The sequence below is a fragment of the Vespa mandarinia genome, chromosome 18 (assembly GCF_050613455.1).
Source record: "Vespa mandarinia isolate Hongniang chromosome 18, ASM5061345v1, whole genome shotgun sequence".
NCBI classification, from domain to species: domain Eukaryota; kingdom Metazoa; phylum Arthropoda; class Insecta; order Hymenoptera; family Vespidae; genus Vespa; species Vespa mandarinia.
The window spans coordinates 497,916-512,987 of NC_140827.1; the positions used below are offsets into that span (position 1 = coordinate 497,916).

The following is a 15,072-nucleotide window of genomic DNA, read 5'->3' on the forward strand; positions in this document are numbered from 1 at the left end:
CTATAAGGACCAAGACTTCTATGAGAAAGGCATTAAAATGGCAATAAATTATAGAACAAAACGGTGCATATTTGATCCAAATCGGACAATCCGAAATATGTTAAATAAAGTCTTAAAGTTCACGCAAAAATAATGGATTTCTTTTTCCCCAACCTAATATACAGTTAGCAGTTAAAGATTCTATATTAACAATTTATATATATAATGGAACCTTCGTTGTAAAACCAATCAGATATTATGTTAAATAATAACCGCACTCAAGTAAAATTATTAACATTCATCAGTTAAAAATCTTTTATGTATTCACTACACGATACAACTCATTATAACAATTTATTAACAAAAGATATACTTCTATAACTTTGATACGCGAAAATAATAAAGTCAAACAGTAAGTCCAAGATTTTCTTTCATAACCTTACTAAATTAATCGAAGGAGACATTTATTTCACTACAATGTAGTAATACTCAATTGAAGAAAGGTAATCGCGTTAGAACCGCTTAACCAGATATGAAATATACAGTGTAAAAAAACAGTGTAGTAGAACCTATCTACTTCTCAAGAGATTCTAAGTTATTTAGAAATTAATCACTAATACATAGAACTAAGAGATTCCAACTAATCGAGTTGAGCAACGGATGAAGAGTGACTGCCATGTCGCTACACTCCCATTCGGTCGAGCCTAACAAGGCGTCACTGCGCATGCGCGCCGCTCGCTCGTGCCACCTATCTGTGAAGACATTATTCGATATTGTGTTGGTCTTGGTCCGAGTATTGTGCTTGGTCGATGTTTATCACCGGATGTAGTTCCAAGAATCCGTAACCTCTGGAATACGATTATTGCCAGATATGGTTCCAGGAATAGTGTTGATATTGCTGTTGATAATACTTAGAACCTTGGGTGTTAGAACGCTAGTTGTTAGAATTCATAATCACCGGATGTCGTCTCGCCATTTGTGATAAGGGTGGCTTGGACTTACCGTTTGACTTTATTATTTTCGCGTATCAAAGTTACACGGATATATCCTTTGTTTATAAATTGTTATAATGAGTTGTTATAATAAGAATTATCGATAGTAGAATTACCGATAGTAAAGTTATCGACAGTAGAGTTATCGACAGTAGAGTTACCGATAGTAAAATAATTAAAAGTAGAGTTACCGATAGTAGAATTATCGACAGTAGAGTTATTGACAGCAGAGTTACCGATAGTAGCATTTTCGACAGTAGAGTAACCGACCTTTTGACTTTGAATTAGTAATTTTCTGTTATTGATAGATGAATCCTATGCGTCGTCAGATGGCGTTATCACACCTCCCCCCTTAATTGAGTCGTTTGTGATTTTCGATTTCCAACGACTCGTTTTTGCGAGCAGCCAGGATTTCTTCTAACATTGGATATCTCATAACTTCCCTTGGGGCGGGGATTGGAGTCACATCACTTTCTAGTTTATCCACTCTTATTTCAATGGTATCACCACTTTCATTGGCCGTTACAGTTCTTTTTCCATATTGCTGTTGCAGTCGTTTGAGATGCAAAAGCAGGTGTGTTAACGAACTCCAGACGGCCCCCAACAGATGTAAGCTCCAACCATAGACTGCATGGAGTACATATCCTCGAATCACGACGTCGACACACAACTCCTTTGATTAGAACAAATACTCCAATACATCCCGCGCTAGCTGATCCGAAAGCTAGGAAATGCCACAATTTCGAGATCGCACCGTCTGTGATTTTATCAATGTCCGCTTCTCCCACTAAGTTATACATGGAGATAGTGTTGAGTGGAACACGGTATCCTGTAGCTCCTCTGGCAATAATGTTTAAGAGTTCCGGTCTTTTGGCGGGGAACATAATACGATCGTGTAAATTCTCCAAGTCCTGTTGAGAGTATATACAACTACTCATTAAAGTTTTTGTTTTTATGTATTTTCATAATGATTCCGTCAATGGTTGAAGTATTTGGGGAGGGAGCACCTCCACGGATTTTGATGTTAGTCTGTAGCAGTTTCCCTCTAAATGCGTTGCTTCCATTGATGGTGGTTCCAGTTTTTACTAGTATTCTCCACTTGGTTGTCATATAGAGGCTGTCGTTTTGGTGATTAGCTGAATAGCTCGTGATAGCATTCTTCTAATGGTCTCATGCTGACGGAAACAGGTGTGCATTTTACAATGTGTATCACTTCTTCCACCGTTACGGCCATATGTCCTGCTGCCTTCATGATAGTATAGGCGAACTTATCTGGTCGAAGAGTCGCCAGCGCTAATGCATTTTTAAGTACCTGTTTCTTCAATTCACATTTTTGTTTGATGACGTCACTTTATAAGGTAGTCATCTGGCTTCTCATGTATTTTTCTAGGTATACGAACTTCGAGTTCACATAGGCGAACAGATCGAGATTTTCAACTGATAGTCTTCTCCTTGACGCGAAGGTCCTTCCTTTTTGCGTCTCCAAGATGAATAACTTCGGATGCTCGCTCCGCAGAAGAGTGTACCCGCACAAATGGTGTTCCGCCCTCTTTTCCAAGGTAAACGTGACGTCCTGTGTCGTTATAGTTTAGATGTCAGGATATATTTCCATACGGCTTGTCGCTTCTAATTTTGTGGCTAGTCCCTCGTACAGCACTCGTAATGTTCAAAATTACACGATGAGTCAGGTATAGTTGTCCAAAATGCATTCCCTTCCTCGTCAGTAACATATATGTACCGTCCGTAAAAACAAACAATGTACCTTTGCTTAGCACTACACTGCCCTATTTAATTTTAACTATTGTGTAATATTCTTTAATATTTATTTTCACTGCTACCTGCACTACTACATTGTCCCATGTGTCGTAGGGATTGGCGTACTGCGTCCCTGAGCACTTGCCGTCTGTTGAGATTGACCCTGCAAGTGTAGCACTTCGATACTCCGTGATATTGGCCCGTAAACCTGATACTTGCAAGGTCGGCATTATTCCCATGATGCCTGTATTGAAGGCGGTCTTGTATGCCACAGCTGTTAGGTCCATAAGATACACTCTCCATCCATTTTGCACAGCTGAGACGTGAGATGACATTCCACAATAATAAATCGTTCTATCGAGTTATATTCGGCATTGGTGCACATGTGTACTTATGTGGCATTTTGTGCGTGCGATGAGGTAGTGCATTCCCACGTGTCCAGCAGTGAAATTGTCGTGATGTTCATTGAGGCTCCCCACAGTCATACCCCAAAAGGCAAACACATCCGCTGATGGTGCCTATGAGCGTTATTAATATGCCGAGAAGCACCATGATTTCTGTAACACAATTACCTTAATCTATTTCATTTTAGATAATCTTAGTTTATTCATGTTCACTACCTTAGTACGGTTTCCTATTTGTGACTTAACATTGCTTTGAGAAACCATTTCTAATATCTGGTGAAGTCCCGTGCATTGGTATTACGATTTTGTCAGTTTACAATTCCTAATTTTTCCGAGAATGTCCCATAAGTAACATTCATGATTTAAAGTCAATTAATTAGTAAATTTCAAATCTGAATCAGTGCCAAAAATAAGTTTGCGAATCTATCCAACTCCATCTAATTAATTTGTCGAGTTAAAAAGTTTCGAGAGGCCGAATTTAAGACAAATCTACAGTCAGTCAGTCTGTTTAGTCTACGATATCAAATACTAAGTTGAGATTAAAATACCGAAACGTTAAAGTTAAAGTTGTATGCTTAAAGTTGTATGTGCAGGTACTTACGCGCATAGACGGTACAGTCGCGTCCGCTAATTCACAAGAAGAATTCGATTAGAAAAAGTACCTAGAAGAATCCTTAAGTAGTTGAACTCTTCAAAGTTATCATTCTTAATGCATAAAATAATAAATAAGCTTCATTCCGAGTATAGAGTTTCGCTCCTGATCGAAAACGAGGCAAGTTGCGAGGTCGGCGCAGACGATTCGTCTTTGACCTGATTGTATCAGTAACTATCAAAATTTGTATTATTTTTTTCATGCTTACTTCTTTCAGAACATGACATCAGTATACCTGCTTTCGACATTTCTTGTAACAGATATTCGCACTTCAATTTTTTCAGCTCATCGATTAAAATTTGCTCGATGACTCTTGTACTGGATATAATGATTGGGACAAGACTAATATTATTTAGTCTCTCACGCTGCTTTATGTGGCGCGCCAGATCCACCTATTTCGCAATTTTTTCTACATATGTTCTATGCATGTGTACATTAAGAGGTATGGCCACATCTGAAATCCAGCAATTCTTCGAAATCTTGTTAACCCGTATTATATCGGATCGATTTTCAAGGATCATATGAATCAATACTCATCATCTGGTTTCAATACAATTTGAAGTTGGAATTGACCAGAACTTCATATGTTTCATACTAATAATAGGGTTATTTTCTTCGATGAATTTACATATCATGGCCAGCTCTTAGTGCATAATCTTAATTACATCATCTTGTCGCTTGAGGTAGTCTTCGTTTATGCCATGTTCTATGGATTCTATTCCCTGTCGAAACCGACGACAGTTTTCTATGTCTTCGTGTAAGATTGCTCACCGATATTGTTTTGTCACGATGATTTCATCTTGAACTGCAATGGTAAAATACCTGTCTCAGGGAATAGTTGAGCTTTTGCAGCCAGATCGTTGAAGCTTCCATGTTTACTCCATTACCACTAACTTGATAAGGATATTTTCCATCGATAGCTTTACTTTTTCGTTTCTCAATAATTGGTCCGATGTCAGTATCCGGTTGAAACTCCACGTCATCTAATTTTAACGAAGTTTTCTTTTGCGAAGTATTCTATTTCATAAAATAATATTGATTTCATATAATAATGATAAATTTTTCATAAATGTTAAAAAAAACTGGAGTTAAAATAAGAATGTAGTCATCGATAATAGAAAACTGGTAGAATCACATCCCGTAGACCTAAAAATATGTTAATCATTTTTTAATTCGGAATTTTCAGGAATTAATAGACTACTTTCCGTTTCTCTTATGCTATGAAAAGATATCTCTCGAAAAAGTAGCAATCAACTTCTATCCAAAGAGATAAGGTTTTCGCTTTCCAAGTAATAGTATAGCTTTGCAAGTATTTTAAAGTTTCCTTCCATATATTATAATCTGAAATCAAATTTCGCTATTACAATTTTGAATGATGATCAATTAGATTAGGGCACAAAGCAAAGAAGAGAGTATATGCCAAAGAGGCCCCAACAAAACGTGGCTCACGAGAGAAACTATAGGCTATTAATTTATTTTCAAATATTCACAAAAACCTTTCGAGAATAGTTCTTAATCATATTTTAATTTTACTATATTGTAACTCAAAATGCTCTTATGATGATGGATATAAAAGTGTAAATTTGAAAAATTGAAACGACGTAACATTCTCCGTCTCTACATTGCCCCACGTACGCGAGTAGAATTATTTGATTTTTGCATTTTCATTATTGAAGTCGAATCTCATACATTTATCATTTTTCTTTGTTTGAAAATTAAATTAAATTCATAGTCGTCATCGTTATGATAACGCTAGCGAGCGCTATTAAAAGTTCTACCATGGACCTCGTTTTATTATTCAAAATTTCGAATGGAAGATAGTTTGTTTTTGAATTCAGAACGTTTTTGAAAAAGAAATTATAACCCGAAATGATCAGTTAAGAAAATCATGTCAGAAGGTCTAGTTTTAGTATTTCCAACATATTACTATGTTGGAATTGTTAAATACGTGGCTCTTAAGGTGATTATTTTTATGAAGAATATAAAATGAATTTATGATATATAATAATATTATTTAGAAAATAAATTAATACATTTCAACGCTGAAAAAGGAAAAAAGAGCAATTGAATATGTGTTAGGAATACGTTAGAAATACAAAAGAAATATATTTATTCTATATATTTATTAATAAAATGAACATTTCAGGATAATTCAACTGTTTGAGAAAAACAGAAAATATTATTTTTAAAAAGTGTTTAAAAAGTGTTAGTTGGTTTTATGATTAAAAAACATTTATATATTGATCAAATTGATACTTGATACAAATATTACTGCGATTGAATAAACCGTACACAAACAGCCTTCCGCAATCATGAATATTTCAAAAATGTTTATTTATTGATACTACAGTAGAATTTTCATTGTAGCGTTGAAATGCATGGTTTGAAATATACAAAATTGATCGGCGATGAGAACAACAGCATGCATGGAAAGCTTATCATGATCCCTAATAAAATCCAATATTAGTTGAAAAAATAAAATGCCACATAAATGTAGTACGTAATTATAGTAGCTCCAGTATCTCCGTTTAAATAAAAATTATTCCACCATCATATAGCGACAAAATATTCAAACTGCTGTTACTGTAAACGATCTACCTTTGTATAATAACATGGATTAACAAAAAGATATTTACAAAGAGTCGTTTTATATTTTTGGTTTCCATAAAAAGTATACAAATCGCATATATTGTTGTAGTGATAAAACGAAACAACGTATAGGATATAAGAACAATTAGTATTTTACATGAAATATAATTGGAAATGTATTGTGTTGCATATAACCAATTTGATATTGGACGTACATAATAATACAACCAAATTATATAATTTTTATATAACTAAAATTGTAAGTGACAAAAGTGAACCTACGGTTTATATTAAACTTAAAGCAAAGGTACTATTATTAGTATGAATTCTAGTAGTGCGTGGCATCTTAAAATTAATAAAAAATTGCCAAGTAAAGAATTAATTAATTGGGCATGTTTAATTTTAATTTAACTAATTAATAATCTGACAGATATATGTACCAAGTAAAGAATCTTTTACACGTCACTGAGGCAGTGGTATTGACGCATACGTGTATCTCTCCATTGTTCACAGTACTTTCTCTTAAAGGTCATGTATCACCATCGGAAATCTTTACTCTTCGGAAATTATTAGATATTAGCTAACAAAACGCATAGATAAAAAACATATGGCCATCTTTGTCTGGGCTTCTTAGTAAAATATCTGGATTTCGATAATATGTCAAACCGGCCAATAAGTAAATAGTGAAAGTAGACTCCTAGGCGCGACAAGTCAAGGTTTATTTGGCTTCTAGCTTTAAAATATCTATTGACACTCTGCAATCTACATGATCATTAGAACAAAGGGGGCACACATGGAATATTTAAACATTTCATTGAACTATCTACGACCAATGGACATTTATTCTTTCCCTTTCCATGCTCAAATCATACTTTAACTCCGCCCTTTTTATTCTCTGTGATCTCATTACAGTCTGTATGGATAGTTCTAGACTTCCAAAAAATCAGGTAAGTTACATCTTTTAGACTCACGACATCTAAGCTGTCAAGTCTTATTCAGAACACGAAATCATTACACGAAACACATAAACAATTGTAACTTATTTCATCAAATATATATCGAATCAACTTCAATGCGCGTGATATTTAATATCGCGCATCTACCTTGCGAGTTTCACATGATCCTTTAAAAGAACGTGCGTTTCCCCATTAATTTGCGGGAACGCGACAAGCAGTATTTTGCTGACGGTCTCCAATGGTATCCTTGCATAGTGCCGCCGCTCTTATTCATCGCGACCAGTGGGTCTGTAGTTCGGACAGACGGAAAATATTTCTCTGTGCAAATCGATTGTTATAGTTGATCCAATGCGGGACGCACATCTAAAATCGCTCTCGTAGCTGCGACCACCCGACGCAACACAAAACATTTTAGTCCTTCGAACCGGATTCTGGAGACACTGATCCTGTGAGAAGCGTAAGAAGAAACCAATTAACACATAAAGGAAGGAAGCAGGCGCTTTACGAGGTCACCTATCCTTTATAACCAAACGCCAGATGATCAACAAGTTCTAGATAGTTGTAACAAAGAGTAGTTGCAGCGCCCACACGACGCAATACAAAATAAGTAATATTATTTTATTGTTTGGACATTAAAAGGAATGATAAGATTGAAAGAAATTATCGCTTTCAATCAGGAAGAATAGAAGAAAGCTTACATTTTTTTATCACGATTACCTTCTGCCTGAAATCGATTATTCCTGTAAAGCTCGTATTCTTCCAACGCGTATTTTAAAAATACAATATATTTATAAAAGGTTATTCTAGATATCCAAATAGTAACATGTCACCACTGATTTTTCTATTAAAAGATAGAATGTATATAATGTACATAATATTCAAATACGTTTTTATTACTATTATTATGTTACATTGTTATTTGTGTAGTAATAATAGTAATACTTGTAGTACAGAATGGATTAGTCCTATCGGGGTAAACCATTTAAGAAAAACGCTAAGAGTTTTACCTCATAATTAGTATGTAAATGAATTCATATTTTGATTTCTGTAATAATATTTAATATTTAAATATTCACTAATTATTATTTTTTACAAAATATTGGATAAAATCTTGTTTTTATATCGTAAATTTATATACTACTTATTATAATTATTATTCTAATTATATTTACTATTATTTATGTATTTATCGTAAAATAGATGTGGGTCGTGTCTTGTATGACTCTATCAAAGAAAGATATTTATAAGTACCATATCAATCATCGAATTCACACCTACTTCGAATGAAAGATGATGAATAGTCTTAAAAAAATTCTCTCTCTGTGTGTTTGCAAAAATTTACACTATGAAGTCTTAAGACCTCATTCAAAAGATAAAGTTTTTTTACATGAGATTTTTATGTACGATATTGGAAAAATATCATCTTCTTTGCAAAAATCATCTAGAAAAAAATAATTTGCAAAAGTAATTTTCATGCATATAGAAACTAGTTTTGAAAATCGAAAACGAGAATATAGTGTAGAAAATCTTCATCTTTCGAATGAGTTATTAATCATTACAATCAAACATAAATTGCAAGCATATATCAAAGATAGTTGCTGAACGTTAATTGCACTAAATAATCGGGGTGATCATAGTTAAAATTTGTTGTAAGTTCTTAATGAAAAAAACTATTTTAATTTACTACCTTTCTAATAGCCACTGAACAGTTTGCATAAATTAATGCTATCTTTAATTAAATTCCCTATTTTATAATATATATATTGTAAAATTTCGTAATATTTACAATATAATATATTGTAAAACCCCTATATTACCATTTTTAAATATAAGTTATTAGAAGTGATTATACAGGATTTTAGATACAAAGATTTTAAATATAAATTATAGGAAATTGTTTATTATTTATAAAATATAAACTGTACTTATGCAAAAAAAAACTATCAAAGCATAATTTGATACCTTTTACATTTTATAAATAAGTCAAGATAAATATAAAATTCTCCACAATACTTATATTGCCTATTTACAGAATAAAAATATAATAATAATATAAAAGATATAAATCATTTTTAATTGTCCGATTCTAATTGTTAATTTTCATTTTGAGCAGTATCACTAGAAATTATTTACTTTATCTACGCTTTCGCTAATGCCAAGAAGTTAAGATTTGCTCTTTGGTATTCGTCTTCTGGGAATACGAAGTCGAATACTTTTTCCCGGAGCCGAATATCTTCAAGTTAATGTAGATTATTTTTAATATAAATTAAGAATACTTCTTTTTAATTTAAATTTCTCCAAGACTATTTAATGTTATTGTACTACTTAATGTATGTTATAAAAACTACATACTCCACCTTCTTCAATCATTCGTCTTCTTCGTTTAATTCTTCTAGGCATTTTGATCTAGATTAATTTTAATCTAACTCTATTTGTCTCCTTTCTCATTTTCAAAATCTCTCCATGCTCCCAAAAGTAATATTCTCCTTTCTTTGTCACTGTTTGCAAATAATGCACAATTCCCACGTTCAAAAATTCTACGAACTAAGGTAACATTATCAACATCATCTTTCGATGGAAAATTAACTAATTCAAATTTAGCATAAGTTATGCAAACGTGTATTATAATGTAAAAATATTTATAAATTAAGTTTAATATATATATATATATATATATATATATATATATATATATATATATATATATATATATATATATATATATACATATATATCATACTATGAAATCAAACTTACTTTGACATGAACATTTCGTTCTAATAATCCCTCTAATAGTTGTTTGGTATTTTCTATTATATCCTGAGATATTTTAAAATCCATATATGACTTCCATAAAAGTTCAGGTATATCCAAACTAAATAATAAAAATAATAAAAATATTAAACGTGTTTTTGATAAAAGATAAAAATAAAAGAAAAAGACAGCTTTAATTACATTTAGTAGTAATTTATAAAAATATAACTTAATTCGTCTAAGACACAGCTAATTCATAAATAGCTCTAGGACGGTCAAAGTCTCCTAATAAAGTTTCTAATTCTTTTAGAAACTTTATAGACATCATAACAATTAAATAAATATAACTACAATAAAACATAAGATAAATGTAACTATAAGAAAATTAATTTACTTTCATTCACATTGTGCAGTTTTGAAGTGCAATTCAAATAATTTTTCATACAGAATCCTGCATCTGTCAAATTTTCTAGATTGTACCTCTAAATCATTGTAACCACGGAACAATTTGTCTTTGGGATAAACACCCAATACCATATCTTGAAATAAATGAAATTAAATATTTAAAAATACAAAAATTTAATACTTATAAATAATAAAAAAAATTATTATAATAATAGCATACTAATGTTTTTCTCGCTACAGTCAAATTTTTTGTTACATTTCGAAATATGCATAACATAGCCATATCTTAGAAAATGTGAAATGTTTATGTAGAATAAGATCTAAATAGATTCTAAAAAGTAAAAAAATATTATAAAATTCTATCTTTATATGCAACAATAAAGTATTATAAAGTTATCTCTCCATATATAACAATAATTTTATATAAGATAAACTATACCTGTAAATTTCTATCTATAACTTCCGTGTCAATTTCTTCATACAAAGCATAATTTATGTACAGATAGATATATCGTTCCCACGCTCCTATAAAAAATTTATTTAATGGAAAGGAACTTCAATTTGGCTTCAGAATTGTTAAAATATAAATACTCATTACCTTATTAAGAGATTTGCTATAGCTCGTTCATACACTCTTACAACATTATGATTTTCTTCAAATTTTACTAATCTCAGATAGTCAAACCAAGCATCATAGAAGAATTTTCCTTGACTTCTTGCTCATATTGATATTTTCTTTTGTTAATTATTACATCTTCAATGCCTATTTAAAAATGTTATGAAATTTGTGTTATTTTTTTATAAATTTATACAAATTAATATTAATACTTAAAACTTTTAAATTCATATTTCGTATTAAATAAATCTTAATCTTTATAGTATGAATTACTTGCAAAATCACCATATTTTTTTTCGTGTATGGTATATGCATTATATATTTCTTTTATTGTTTCATTGTCTAAAGCATACTTAGAAATTATTTTTGCCCTATCGTGCTATCAGAGAAATATTAAAATTATACTTATTATAACAGAGATACTGAATATATTGTTATCTTAAAATAATACTTCTCTCTGTCCTTCCTCAAATCTTGCAAATGCTATAAATAGAGCTTTTCATCTAAGTTCTCATCTCTGAAAAAGTTTATAACATCTTCATAAACTTTGCGTCCTACATTTATTACAGAACTATATATCTTCCTACGCAATTATATATCTCTACCTGGCTCTTTGTATTTCTTTATATCGTAATTCAAATTTAATATATATTTGCCTTGCCTGTTAGTCAGGTCACCATTCCATCCATCGCTCAAAAACTTGACGTGTTTCTATAATAAATCTCTATAAAATTAAGTTAGATAATAAAAAATAATCCCTAATTTTATATCAAATCTTACCAGTAATATTTTCTAACATTTCTTCCACATATGTGTATTTGTATCAAAATTGATTTGTTGTATGTAAAATTGTGACTGCACGATCTAATAAATTTTTGGCATAATTATTGCGCATTTCTATTTCAATATAATATAGCCATAATGTAATGTTTCTATGATCAACATCTAGCGCACGTTCATATACAGATTTAAAATAAAGTGGACATATAAACCTTGAAATATTTCTAATAAAACTAAGACTATAAAATGTTATAAATTTTTTGTATTTAAAGTACCTTGCTCTTTGCATTGTTTCTGACTTTCTTCCCATCGGGCATATTTCATCAGATTCGTTATAACCATATGATTCTTATACATTTTGTCGTCATAGATATTTAATTTTCCATATTGGTAATCAGCCAATTTCTGGGGATTTTATATTTTCTGCTTATGTGGCTAAAAGGGAATATTTACAAATATTTACAAATATTTACAAATGAACTGTTCTCTATGTAAAATTATAGATAGGTTTAACATTGCATAAAGATTTTTTTCTTTGCTTCTCTTAATAGCTGTTTTGCTATGATTTAAATTTTCTCGGATGCTTTGTTTTTTAGCTAAAAAAGATTTTAATTGTGAATAAATATTACAATTATAAGTTGTTTATGCTATAATTTATAATTATAAAATAAAATATACTAATGTATAATAATCATTTTACCTTAGCCACTTTGGGCATTTTTTGTGACTTTTCCGTGACGATGGTTAATTGTTATTCTAACCAAATAAACACAGCTTCGTCTACGCTCACGTGAAAACATTCTCGCAACTGGTTCGTTCTACTCCGTACATATCGCATACGATCTTTTAACCTTTAAGCTACTAATCGCCATTATAATGTTATCTTTTTGAAAGTTACGCCATAATAGTGGCATTCGCGCAAGTCATTTACTCGAAGGATAAAAAGTCACTATAATTACATTCATGGATATCATATTAACATATTGTGTACTTTTTGAATTCTTTACATAAAAATGTATAAGTAAATTATACCTTATTTATGTACAGCCCTATTCCGATCTAATGTTCGATCTAATAATAAGAAATGTCATCTATAGTTTACGCGCAGAAACTTTGCACATCAAATAACAATAGTAATATTTTTATTTAGCTTTGTTCGATATACTATAGGTATAATCAGGCTGTGACTTTCAGCAGCTACGACTTTGACTTCAAGAAGAGTCCATGAAAGAATAAATGATTTCTTTTGTGTTCACGGCATCTTTATCGTTTACTTTATTTTCGGCGGCTTTGTTGTTTCTCATTTTGTTTGGTTAGTTTCCCACGTGTGCGTGTGGTGGCGCCGAGGCGTGTTAATTACGTGTATTGCTGGAAAACGCGTTATATTCGCAACGAAATCATAATTGCGATTATTGCGCCAAAGCATTGAGTAACTACAACGTCATTGTTATTTTTATAAAATAAAATAAATTACAAATTGACCTTTGGTATTACCAATACTTAAACTATTAATTGAATTTTACGTTAACTACCTTTTGCACTAATTGTTTGCGATCTTAGCGACAAGTATGGCCAAAATATGAACTAGGAAACAAGCAACGATATCTGTCGCCACCGTGCATCTATCCTATTGGGTTAGTTATTTCTCTCAAGCATACATAATAAATGGTTTCGTTGGAGTTTAGTACACCGTAATAAACCGTTAGAATGTTTTTGTTTATTTCATTATTACTTTTTATTAGTAAGAATTTTAGTAATCTTTTATTTTTTGACTGTATACTTTTAACAATTTTGTTGTATTGTACAATGATATTGATATTGTTTTTATTTTCAGCTCATGATTGCAGTTGTTCGTGCAGCCATAGATGAATCGATCTTTGTTTCGATAAAATAAAGAAGGAATTGTGAAGTAGATTTGTTGTTAATGTTTTTCGGTTAATTTAAATTTTTTTGCGTTTCATGATGTTAAAAAACTTTTAGAAATGTCTGTATGAATAATTTGGGTCCAAAGCAGTCATAGAGTCAATATTTGTTCTTATAAAATTTTATTTTTTTTTTCTTCTGCAATCAGATATACTGTAGATTTCATATATAAAACAAGCAATAGATATTCGCGAATTAAATTCATTGTTTGCCTCTTAATTATTAAATAATTATTGTGCATTTGAGTCATTGCATCATGGAAGATGATCAAGGACCTATTACACTTCTGTAGAAGAATATTGGTAAATAAATGTTTAAATTTAATAGCTAATTTAATTTTACATTTCTTTTTATGACGATAAATTTAATAAAAATTGTGTTTAATCCTTTTTCAGATTTGCATTGTCATTAAGTCAATGTATTACAAATTCAATCTAATTAATTTTCCATCTACGTCGATTTATTTCATTTTGGACTTATTATGGAACAGCTCACATCAATTTCGAGCTACAACGGAGCGAGTGTTTTGGAGCTATTGTGGATCTTAAGCAGTGAGTGAACGAATTTAAGTCCCTTCAGTATATATTATGTCGAGGATGAAAGATTCGACTTGACATGACTTACTAGTTGTAATTTTTTCTATTAATTGTTGTCGAATAGCCATTAATAATTAACTTTTTGGATTTACTCTTGAATGGTACAGTTTTAATTGTTTTTTTATTGGGCTTAGTTTAGTTTCATTAGCTTAGGATAATATTTTCTTGTTTTATTAATGAGTCATTTAATTAATACGAGTCATGCAACAACTCTTTGCAGTGTGATTTAAGTGCGATTGGTTGTCACAATTGGTGACGAAGGCGCTCGCTCACACGTTGGCTTCTGCAGCTTTTTGACCATGCGTGCTTGAGCGTGTGCCAATTATGTGGATGTTAACGAAATTAATTATTATAAAAACCATAAAATCTGATTAATTTGAATAAACATATTTTTGCACATGCATATAAACGTTATAATATAATCAAACAGATCATAACACAAAAAGTAAGTCTTTCGAGATTTTCTTTAGATGCAATAATCGAGAACAATTTATCCAGTAAAATGAAATAATTTTTGGCCTAGAAATTCTAAGAACATTTTATTTCAATTTGTATAAATATACTTATTTTTAATTTCTATCGTTTACAAAAAATTAATAGTCGTTAGTCGTGTGATATCTTTCAATGCACTATAGTGCATCTAACACAATTTGGCATCTCTTGTATTTTCA

The 15,072-nt window shown here is 31.0% G+C and overlaps 1 long non-coding RNA gene and 1 pseudogene across 3 annotated transcripts; one reads left to right on the forward strand and one right to left on the reverse strand.

Moving 5' to 3' along the window:
- The first annotated feature begins 2,187 nt into the window (after nt 1-2,187).
- LOC146872419 (uncharacterized) lies at nt 2,188-3,901 on the forward strand. Of its 2 annotated transcripts, XR_014983178.1 has the most exons (3): nt 2,209-2,279; nt 2,362-2,530; nt 2,841-3,901. It is a non-coding gene; the product is annotated as an uncharacterized LOC146872419 (long non-coding RNA). The 2 variants fall into 2 exon arrangements; XR_014983177.1 differs by having other exon boundaries at nt 2,188-2,530.
- Nucleotides 3,902-5,959: 2,058 nt separating this feature from the next.
- Nucleotides 5,960-13,045, reverse strand: LOC118445633 (crooked neck-like protein 1; annotated as a pseudogene). The gene is made up of 10 exons (XR_014983187.1): nt 12,915-13,045; nt 12,583-12,831; nt 11,883-12,478; nt 11,554-11,813; nt 11,376-11,481; nt 11,085-11,249; nt 10,476-10,620; nt 10,085-10,202; nt 9,685-9,871; nt 5,960-7,773 (listed from the first exon to the last, which is right to left on the reverse strand). The product of XR_014983187.1 is annotated as a crooked neck-like protein 1 (transcript).
- Between the last annotated feature and the right edge of the window lie 2,027 nt (nt 13,046-15,072).